Source organism: Capsicum annuum, chromosome 4 (assembly GCF_002878395.1).
Source record: "Capsicum annuum cultivar UCD-10X-F1 chromosome 4, UCD10Xv1.1, whole genome shotgun sequence".
Lineage (NCBI taxonomy): Eukaryota > Viridiplantae > Streptophyta > Magnoliopsida > Solanales > Solanaceae > Capsicum > Capsicum annuum.
This window is the reverse complement of record NC_061114.1, coordinates 7,620,012-7,632,822: the sequence shown is the minus strand read 5'-3', so window position 1 is coordinate 7,632,822 and position 12,811 is coordinate 7,620,012.

Genomic DNA, 12,811 nt, shown 5'->3' with positions numbered 1-12,811 from the left:
GATAAATTCAATTGTACAGTCATAATTGTGTCGCACAAAACCCAATGGAAACATTATTTTGTTCAGAACAAAGCAGCATAATATAACATGAAGTTAAGTTAACAAGGAAACACTATAAAATACATCAAGATGTTACCTAGAATTGGTAACAAATCTTGCCCTCTGATTGCGACGAATCTCAAGAAATATTAAATTAGATGTCACTTCACCGTCATCCGTCCTTGAATGGCATTACTCTTGCAATCTCTCAGGACTAAATGCCGGCACCACGGGAAGATTTATAAGTTAAATATAGCTTTTTTTTTATTGAGACTACTATAATCTAAATGAACGGGTTTTTTAAAAATTCTCAGGCTGCACAAACTATGGACAATGTGGTACCTCAAGTCTCATATGTTGTGCCAGTTAGCTCTATTACTATGCATCGTTTGGTCCTTATTTTATAAATTACAATGTCTCCATTATGATGTCACTCTTTGGTCCCAAATATAGGCACATAACATATCACCTACGGTGCCAGCCTTTAGTCCTGAGAGATCGCAAGAGCAATGCCCTATCGATCAAACTGTGGAGATGGAACCAAATCCCTCTGCCCTTAAAAAGATTAAGCTTTCGGTACCAGAACCTTCAAAAGCAGTTCGTTGTATTGGTTTCAAATATGTTGCGTTCATATTTTAGAATCTTTTGTCTTTGATCTTGATAACACATGTGAGCTCACCTAAGAAGTTTATGCTCTTATACATCGACTTAACATGCATTTTGAACTAGAATACCAATGTCAATTTTTGTTAGTGTTTGAAAATGTGATGACTGTGTGGATGATCTGTTTGTCAATTATAAGATCTTTTAGGACAATTAAATAGTTCTCCGTTGTAACGGAAACTCATATTAGATTCTTTGCTGATGATCGTTATCAGTTGTTCCTTCATCTCCAGCTCTGGGATGCAGCAAACTCCCTAGTCTAATCAATATCTAACGATTTTCCAACCTTCCTCTTGGCATGGCTTTAAGAAGGTGATAAGTTTGATAAAGATCATAATTCATTAGCTGTTAAACCGTATATGTAGGCCATATGTGTCATGAACTAAGACAGATGAATTTCTCATGACACATATAGCCTACATATACGGTTTAACAGCTAACGAATTATGATCTTTCTCAAACTTATCACCTTCTTAATGCCATGCCAAGAGGAAGATCGTAAAATCGCGAGACATTGATTAGGATAGGGAGTTTGCTGCATCCCTGAGCTGGAGACGACGGAACAACTGATAACGATCATCAACAAAGAATCTAATATGAGTTTCCGTTACAACAGAGAACTATTTAATAGTCCTTGAACAACTTATAATTAACAAATAGATCATCCACACAGACATAACATTTTCATACACTAACAAAAATTGACATTGGTATTTTGGTTCAAAAATGCATGTCAAGTTGACATATAAGAGGATAAACTTCTTAGGTGAGGTCACATGTGTTATCAAGACCAAAGACAAGAATTTGAAACATAAACACAAGTATTTTCAAACCAATACAACGAACCTGTTTCCAAAGGTTCTAGCACCGAAAGCTTAATCTTTTTAAGGGCATGGGGATTTGGTTCCATCTCTATGGTTTGATCGATAGGGCATTGCTCTTACGATCTCTAAGGACTAAAGGCTGGCACCGCAGGTGATATGTTATGTGCCTATAGTTAGGACAAAATATTGACATCGTATGGGAGACATTGTAATCTATAAAATAAGGACCAAACGATGCATAGTAAGAGAGCTAACTGGCACAACATATGGGACTTGAGGTACCACAGTGTCCATAGTTTGTGCAGCGTGAGAATTTATAAAAAAACGTTCATTTAGATTATAGTAGTCTCAATAAAAAAAAAAGTTAAACTTAACTTAGAAAAGTCTACAGAACAGCTCATCATAGGGATCTTCAGCATGCTCGGCCTAATTCAAATTGAACATACTGAAGAACTCATACCACCAATCTTCTAGGAATATCTCCTGAGATTCAACAGCCGAAAAAAATCACAGAATTAAATAATTGTACATTAGCACAACACCACAAACAAAATGATCAGTCACTATGTTGTGAACATCCTTCCAAAATAAAGAATAGCAATTAATGCAAATTTAGAAACACGGAAAGCATTTTCCAGAAAAAATTAACCTCCGATAAGTGCACCAAAAACTTCAAAGTACGGCATTATCAATCATTCCATTCAATCTATTTTCTATGGGCAGTCTTTTATTTTTGAGACCGTTTAAAAATAATAATAAGAACAAGAACAACAAAATTCTCTATCTAAATTTTTTTAATAATATTTTCATTTTAATGATATGTTAATATAAGAATTAACATGGCATGTTGAAACCTACTACTACATATCAAGGATACTAGTATGTTAACACTGTTTATCCTATGTAAACTTTCCGTATTAGTTTGCCCTCAACAAAATGAGTCAATTATATATTTCAGAATAATTTAACTTTATAATTCTGATTTTACTATAATAATTTGTAGTCACATGTCTAAAGTTTATTTTAGCCGTCAAGTTTCAAAAGACTTCCTTTATTTCTTAAATCACTCCCTATGACACATAGCTTTTAAATAAAGAATTAATAAATTTGTGGTAAAAGACTTCCTTTTTTCCTTAAACGCGCGGCATTTGAAACCAATACAAGCAACCTGCTTTAGAAGAATCTGGCATCGGAAGCATAGCAGTAGTAGGAGCATCGGAGTTTGGTTCCATTAGCATAGTTTTTCAGTGTAAATACCAAGTCCCTCTCCTTCAACTTGGAAGGAATAAAATCGACAGTTATGTCGCAACTTTAAAAAAAATATGTTGTCGTCTCGAAAATGTAAACACATATGCCGGCCTCCCACTGTTGAGGCATATGTGGAATCAGCACTGTCGGGTGGCTGTATGACACATGAACATTAAAAAGAGTTTGAAATCTACAGATTCAAGTACTTCAACAATCAAATCGATGCTTTCACTATGCAATATCTAAGTAATAACTAATTATCACTATGCAATATAAGTAATAACTATTATGATGGCCAAACAAGCATGCCAACTTCTTTTTTGGACCAAGCAGACCGATAACAAACAACTTCTTATCTTAGAAATAAGAAGTAGGCAAAACGCCCTTAATGCTTGTCTCCATTGTCCTTGGCTTAGTTACAACATACCAGTTAAAACCGAACAGCAAAAGAAGAACCAGATCTTTCAATCTGGAACCTCCATTAATCACGGTTTCACTTTAAGTCATCCCGAAAGCCTATTATCCCCATATGTCTCCACAATCATAAAGTTCCAAAAAACCTCTATCATAGGATCTATGTTGCTCAAACTCTCCAACAATGTCATTGGGTGCGTGCCGGATCCTTCAAAAGTAGTGCATTTTTGAAGGATCTGACATAGGTGCGGCCACAATTTTTGGAGAGTCCGAGCAACTTAGCATAGGGTTACTCAACCACTAATTTTGTGTTACTTTTGAAGCCCTAAACTCAATTCTACTATGACTTATATATACTTTGGATGGAGAGGAAGGTCGTCAGCTGATGGAACCACGTCACTAGTCTTACCGCCCTTTTGTCCTAACACTGTCACTTAAATATACCCTCTGCGATGTCATCATTTAATCTTGAATTTATACCATTATCGGTAAGCATCGTACAGTTATCTGTTTAATCATGCAAAAGGAAGGAACAATTCAACGCATGGTTATTTAGTTACCATTTAGATCAAATATTCAAATCAGACAAGAAGTAACATTTGTTTTACTGTTTCTTGAAATGAACGAAACAGATCATATTTTAGGCATGTCAATCATCAGCCAACAGAAACTAAATGAGCAATGTCGAATGGCGAAAAAGTGCATATTTTAGGCATCATCTTAAGAATCAATTTCAGCTCCTTATAACCACTGCTCTTCACTTACTTATAGGAGAAAAAATTAGTGTCATTTTATTATTAAACCAGATTATATCTCAAATCATTTCCAATTTAAACATATAGAAAGGTGTATATACACATAATGGCTCACTCTTTTTTTGTTTGTTTGACATTTGTGATGTCCAGGCCAGCTTTCACGTACCTCGATTAAATCCACTAGCAACAGGTGACTCTGTCCACCAGGACAAATGGGAAGAATCACCTTCTTGCGGTGAGAAGGTATTTGCCCGGAAAGTGGTATATATTGGATGCGATACCACAGTGTATAGTAATTATTGTAGACACTCGTATAATAACTTGACAAACCTGAAGCACCTGTAAAAAATGAAAAGAAGCACATTAAAATTCTCAGTATAGCAGTAAGATCTTTTAATTTTTTTTTGAAGAATTACACAGCGAGCATGAAACAGTTCATTCAAATTGTTGTGCATAATTTAAATAGTAAAAAACAAATATGGAGGAACATATTTTTTCCCTGGTCGGATACAATAGTATTTTTAACTAACCCACCTTTATGTTGGCGAGGGATAACGTAGACCATAATATAAGCATCAAAACAGTGTGCCACAAGATATGTTTAAATGTATATTATTTCTTATAGGATTTTGTAAAAAGTAATTAGAAAGCAAGATAGGGAGCTATGAGATGTAAATGAAAAGCAGAGGCAAATCCAGAATTTAACCCCCTATAGGTTCAACCTTTAAGGTTTGTTGTATAGAACACATGGTATTTTTGAAATTATTAAACATACTAGTCATCAAAATTTTACTAGATTTTTACGCATAACTCATATTTTGCATTGAGAGTACTGTGTGCAGATGAAACCAGGGCCACAACAATATACCCGCCTCTTATGGAAAGCCACACTTTCTATTAAGACCACGTATTCGAACGACCTTGCCCAACGACCACCAATTCATTAGAAAATAAAATGAGATTGAGCCTTTATTGTTTATGCATTTATGACGATTTGTTGAATTGAAAACTGAAAAAAAAGGTTTCTATTTCATTATACATTTATATCTTTAATTTATGCTCTATCCCTGTGATGATTATAAGGGAAAAGAGAAAGGAAGTCGCAAATGAAATATTTCTATTTAGTTTACAACATTCTCTAATACAACTTTCCAAGTCGGACGCCTCTAGTATTATCTTGTAGAAATTGGAATGACCGAGGTAGAAGTGTTTTAGACTACTTGAAGAATATAGAAACTGATCAATGTAATGGGAAATGAATTTCAGACATGTTACGATGGCAAGATTTTTGATACAATCTTAGGAGAATCACACCCCAAAATTTTGCCATTAAGGTGGGAGAGCTCAACATCTGTTCCCTTTATAACCGATGTGGGACTTTTAGCAATAGGATCATAATAAACCACCACACTCCGCATCTATCGTCCTTAACGGCTCCACTCTCGGTTTCTTTCACTTTATTTGTGTATGTAGCTCTTTCCCAAGTAGCCCTTTTTGGGTGAGCATACTCTAGACATTGCTAGCTATGGCCGAACAGTGCCATACCAGCTTCACCACCCAAGGCGCGGTGGGCATGGAGGGTGATGGGTGGCTCCGATACCATTGATACAAACTTAGGAGAACCACACTACAAAAGTTAGCTATTAAGGTGGGAAAGCCCATCGTTATATAAGCCCCACATCAATTCCCTATATAACCGATGTGGGACTTTTTGCAACAGGACTATAACAAAAAAAAGCAATCCAAGCGAGGATTTGTTGATTTATAAGCGAAACAATGCGCTTCAAATGAAGACACACAAAAAATCCTAACCATAACTTAATTATAGCATTAAATTCATACATGTATTGTTTTTATTTTAGTTTCCATAACTTGTGTGTTTTACTTCATTGTGTACTTTATATTCTATATTATGAAAATTATAACGAAAAGAGATAGGAAGAAAGTCACAAATGGAATGTTTCTATTTAGTTTATAACATTCTCCTGCACTACTACTTGTACCAGGTTGGACCCCTCTACTAATAGTTTAAGGGTCAGAGTTTTGCTGTTTAAAGTGATAAAGCACGCCAAGCGAGGAGTTATCTCTTTACAAGGAAGAGACGATGCTTTAGAGAAATGCGCGCTCAAATGATGATGCGCAAAATAACTCCAATGACAAGCGGTTATTTTTGGCTTAACTATGAGGAATTGAATTAATATAGCTTTAGTATAGCATTAAATTCATATATATTAGGGTTTTTTTGTGTTTTTCGTAACTTGTCTACTTTACTTCACAGAAGCATGCGCTTTAGTTCTCACTTTTCGCTTCATGTCCATAGATCTTGTTTCCTTTTTGTGCTTTTTGCTCTTCAAAACATTAGAGCCTAATGGTCTAAGCTTGCTTGACAGTGTGATCATTACATCAATAATGATGAGAGTGGGGGAATCAAACTAGTGTTCTCATATGGAAGGCTCTACTCTTTTAAGTGTAGTTCATCCATTTCTCTGAGAAAGAATTCTTGGTCTACTCCTATGAGGAAAGGCGGTGAGGTAAATTGAACTAACATTCATTTCCTCAATCTATGAACTCTACTCTTGAGGTAATCTCAAGAGATCACAGATATAAATCACTTGTAATAAAATTTTTTAGCAAGAACGGTAAAATTGTCTCTGTGTGACCTATAGGTCATGGGTTCGAGACATAAAAGCAACCATTAATGCATGCATTAGGATAGCATGTCTACATCACAACCGTTGCAATGCGGTCTTTCCCTAGATCCCTCTAACGTGGAATGCTTGGTGCACCAGTTCCCGCTGTGTCACTTTTAGGTCACAAGTTCGAGCAATGGAATTAGCTATTGATGCTCGCATCAGGGTTGGCTGCCTACATTGTATCGCATCAGGGTAGGCTCCCCAAACATTGCGTAAACACAGAATCCTTCATGCACCAAAGTATCTATAGATATGATTGACTAGGCTTCTCGCTAATCTAAGAAAGGCTAATTCACAACCAAGGAAGAATACAATCTTTTATATAAACCTAACAATAGACTTGAATACAACTACCATAAATATATTGTTTCTTTAAATTAAGTAAAAGAAATTCAGCTGTCTTTATTCATGGCATATATGGCCTACATATACTTTATAACAGCTACGAATATGATCTTTCTCAAACTTATCACCTTCTTAATGCCATGCCAAGATTAAGATCGAAAATCGCGAGATATTAATTAGTTTGCAGCATCTCTGACCTGGAGTCAATGGAACAACCTGACAACGATAATCAACAAAGAATCTGACATGAGTTTCCGTTATAATAGAGAACTATTTAATTTTTGCTGAAGAGATTATAATTGACAAACAGATCATCCACACAGCCATAACATTTTCATACACTAACAAAAATTGACATTAGTATTCTGGTTCAAAATGCATACTTTTACAAGTCAAAATAAAAAACTTTTTGAGTCACTTTTGTAATGACCAAATAATCTAAGCCATAGATACATTCTTTCTAGCAGTATTTGGTTATCATCTTAATGCATCTTAAGTCGATGTATAAGAGTATAAAATACTTAGGTGAGCTCATATGTGGTATCAAAATCAAAGATAAAAGGTTCTAAAACATAAACTCAAAGTATTTGAAACCAATACAACGAACCTGCTTCCGAAGGTTCTGGCACCGAAAGGTTAATCTTTTTATGGGCACGGGGACATGGTTCCATCTGCACAGTTTGATCGAAAGGGCATTGCCCTTGCGATCTCTCAGGACTAAACGCCAGCACCGCAGATGATATGTTATGTGCCTATAGTTAGGACAAAAGATTGACAATGTAAGGAAGACATTGTAATCTATAAAATAAGGACCAAACGAAGCATAGAAGAGCTAACTAGCATAGCATATGGGACTTGACGTACCACATTCTCCATAGTTTGTGCAGCCTGAGAGTTTATAAAAAATCAATCATTTAGATTATAGTTGTCTCAAAAAAAAGTTAAATTTAACTTAGAAAAGTTTAGAGAACACCTCAGCATAGGGTTCTTCGGTATGCTCGGCTTAACATACTGTAGAAGTAATAACACCAATCTTGTAGAAATAAATCGCAGAATTAAATAATTGTATATTAGCACAACACCACAAACAAAATGATCAGTCACTATATTGTGAACATCCTTCCAAAATAAAGAATAGCAATTAATGCAAATTTTGAAACACGAAAAGCACTTTACAGAAAAAACTAACTTCCGATAAGTGCACCAAAAACTTCAAAGAATGACATTATCAATCATTCCATCCAATCTTTTTTCTGTGGGTAGTCTTTTCTTTTTAGAACGTTTAAATAATAATAATAATAACAACAAAATTCTAATTTATATGGCAAACTGTCCTCAACAAAATGACTCAATTATATATTTAAGAATAACTTTACTTTAAAATTCTCATTAGTTTATTTTAACCATCATATTTCAAAAGACTCCCTGTGTTTCTTAAAATCACTCCCTATGACACATAAATTTAAATAAAGAATTAGAAATTTAATTTGTGGTAAAAGACTTTCTTCTTTTCTAAAACGCAAGGCATTTGAAACCAATACAACCAAACTTGCTTCAGAAATATCTGGCATCGGAAGCATAGCCGTAGCAAGAGCATCGGAGTAATTTGGTTCTATCTGCGTAGTTTGTTCAGCGAAAATACCAAGTCCCTCTCCTTCATCCTGGAAGGAATAAAACCGACAAGTTTTGTCGCAACTTAAAAAAAATATGTTGCTGTCTCGGAAATGTAAACACATACTCTTGCCTCCCATTGTTGAGGCATATCTGGTATCAGCTCCATCGGGTAGCTGTATGACACATGAACATCAAAAAGAGTTAGAAATCTATAGATTCATGAACTTCAACAACAAAATTCATGCTTTCACTATGCAACACAGAATTGGATAAATTCAATTTTACAGTCATAATTGCATTGCACAAAACACAATGGAAATGTGATTTTGTTCAAGAACTAAGTAGAATAGATATAACACGATGTTAAGTGAAGAGTCGAAACAATATAAAATATATCAAGCGCAGAAATGTTGGTCTGGATAAGCAATAAACACAACATGTTGTTACCTAAAATTGGTTTCAAATGGCACCAGCTGAGTTGGATGATGCGTATCAACAAAGCTTAAAGCGTACATCAGCGCATGGTCGGGTATCGTCAGGTGGAAGGACAGCACCATAGGAGATATATTATGGTCAAACGATAGCATGGTAGAATGAGAAGAAAGTGTCGGCAGAGCAGAGGGTATATTAGATTCAACATTGTCAATAGTATGTGTTTCCTGAGAGTTCAAAAAAATCATGCATTTAGATTATAATAGCTAAACCTAAACCTATGTCGTTTAGATTATAATAGTTGGAGCATTTGGATTCTTGGGCATGCTCAGCCTGACGAAACGTGTATGTGTCATAGAAAAATTCCCACCACTCCTTTAGAAACCCCTCCGGGGATTCAATAGCTGAAACAAATCCCAGAAATCAAAGAATTGTACATTAGCACATCACCACAAATAAATGAATCAGTCAATACATGGTCCACATCCCTCCAAAATAACAAATAACAATTAATGCAATTTAGAAACACGAAAATCACTTTCAAGAAAAATTGATATGGCACACTTTCCTTATTAGCCACGTAAATAAAACTAGTCGGGGTCTACCAGAAAAAGCATCTCTACTTCTTCTTAGATAGTGGTATGGAATGCGTACACTCTACCCTCCTCAGACCCCACTTTGTGGGATTACATTTGGTATGTTATTGTTGATGTACTCATATGTATAAAACTAAAATGACATGAAAGGAATAAACTGATTTCTTAAATTAGTTATTGATGCTTGAGTTAGAGTAGGTTGTCTAGGTCACTTTGGGTGAATGCAGGATGCTTAGTGCTTCGAGATTCCGTAGACTTAGGATGAATGCATGAGGCTTCGTGCCTCGAGATTAACATTCATTTGGAGTTATCTATTGATGCTTGGGTTAGTGTAGCCTACCTAGGTCACATCCCCTTGGGTTGCAGGCCTTTCTCCCGGTATTTTAAGTTAGCTATGATGCTTGGGTTAGGATAGGATTCCTAGGTTACATCCACTTGGGCGGGGGCCTTTATCCTGGACTTTGGGTGAATGCAGTATGGTTTGTTCCTCGAGATTACCATTCATTTGAATTTAGATATTGATGCCTGGGTTAGGATGGCCAACCTAAGTTACATCCCATTGGACTGCGGACTTTGGGAGAATGCAGGATGCTTTGTGCCTCGAGATTATCATTCATTTGGAGTTGGCATTCATTTGAAGTTGGATACACCAACCTAAGCATCATTAGCTAACTCTAAATGAATGATAATCTCGAGGCACGAAGCATCCTACATTCACCCAAAGTCCAGGAACAAGGCCCAAAGGCTAAGGGATGTAACTTAGATTGACTACCCAACCCAAATATCAGTAGCTAACTTCAAATGAATGATAATCTCAAGGAATAAACCATAGTGCATTCACCCAGAGTCCGAAAAAAAGGCCCCCCACCCAAGTAGATATAACCTAGGTAGCCTATCCTAACCCAAGCATCGGAGGTAACTTCAAATGAATGATAATTTTGAGGCACGAAGCATCATGCATTCATCCAAAGTCCGAGAAAAGGATCCGCAGACCCAAGGAATGTGACCTAAGTAGGCTACCCTAACTCACGCAACAGTAGATAACTCCAAATGAGTGATAATGTCGATTCACTAAGCATCCTGAATTCACCCAAAGTTACCTACACAACCTATTCTAACTCAAGCATTAATAACTAATTTCATGGTTACTTATGACTTATAAGTCATGCAAGATTATATACAACTTTTAATAAAAGATAATTGGGATTCTTTGTTAAATGCCCTTTTCAAGTCTTCTTTTTAATTAAATAGACTACAAGTTTTTTTAAGGAAATAACCCATTTTTAAGACAGATCTATTTTCTATCCGACCGATAAATCGACCCAACAAATCGGTTGTCGATCCGATAAATCAATTATCGATCCAACATATATATGGACAGATCAATCATCAATCTGACAGATCGATCATCGATCCAACCTATATATGAACTGATAGATGAGAAAATAAAAGTAGGTCATTTTGCTAATTGAAAACTTGGAGAGGCTTAATAGCAAATTTTTTCAGTAGACCATGTTATTAATTGAAAATTTGAAGAGGATATAATCCAAACCAAATAAAATTGATAGAAAAAATTATAGATGAGAGAATAAATAAAGAATAAGTGAAAAATAAAATTACAATTTACTTAGATTTATTGAATCCATAATGGATTCAATCAAGCTAAGTGATAGAAGAAAACTTGATTTCTTTGTTAGGGCTTAATTGCCAAATTTTCTCATGATAATCAGGATTATATTATAGCATACTAATAAGTTCAAATCAGAAATAGTTTTTATAACAAAAAAAACTTAACAACATGATTGGGATCAACAACATTAGCTTCGATGGTAAATAAATCAGCAGTCAAATGCAGCCCCTTCTTAACCAAGTAATCATGCACATACTTGTCAAGCCTGAAAATTTCCAATAGAGAATCATATATTATTTTATTATGTGGCGTAATTGAAATTTCAAGATTTAAACATAGACATAAAAAAATTAAGTTTTATGAAATAAAATTTATATAATTAATAAATTTAAGTATTTAAAAGATAGATAAAAAATTTCAATGGAAAAAAGTTTAATTGACTCTCAAAGTTATATTGTGCCGCGTAATTTGAAACGGAGAAAGTGAAACGATTATTATTAAAATTTGCCCTTGTGTTATTTTAGATTGGTCAATTTTATCATTAATTAGATTTTGGGAAAAGACATCATTTTCACCCCATACTATACAAAAAAAGTCGAAGTCACACCTAAATTATATAAGTGACCTATTACACACCTTAACTATATAAAAGCGATATTATTACCTCCCCATGACCCCCATTCTATGGCGCATATGTTACACTTATTTTAGTCACGTCCAACCTATTAAATAACAAAAGTAAACACCTAAAATCATTAAGGGAAAAGACATTGTTTCCACCCCAAACTATAGTCGAAAAATCGAATCCACACCTAAATTATATAAGTGACCTATTACGCACCTTAACTATTAAAAAAATGATACTTTTTACTCCCTAGATCTGGCGTGGAAAATACATAATTATTTAAATAAAAATTGAAGAGTTTAAATTGAAAATGAATGTAAAAAAAAAGTTAAAAAAATAAAATACTCCTCCCCCAACCCCAGCATCCATCTCCCCACACCTACCCCCAAACAATCATCTTCTTCATCATCCCCACCCCCAAACCATCATCTTCTTCATCACCCCCACCCCAAAACTCTAACCTCAAACCATCTTCTTCTTCATCACCCCCACCCCAACCAACACAATTTATTCATCACCCCACCTCCAAATTCAAATCTCATCCTCAAATAACACAATTAATCCTCCACCTTCATCGAATCAATGTCAATTTCACAATGAACAAAATCAAATTGTATTTGATGTTTAAAAGGGTAAAACTAAATTTTATAAAAAAAATATAAAATTTTGTAGCAAGGATGTTTTCCGGTGAATTCTCTTCAGAAAAGTCGGATTCATTGTCGACTTTCTCCTCGTTGTCTGTTAATTATTAATCCATCCAAAAATGTAGTTTGCTACCATATTAGTTTTTTTTTAAATTGTAGCTGAAAAACAAATAGAAAAAGTACGAAAATGTGTTGGTCATTAGCATTTAAAACACCGAGGACAACAGTCGAGTGACCATTTTTTGAAACAATAATGGCCATTATAGCTGAGAATTTTGATATTTTTCTT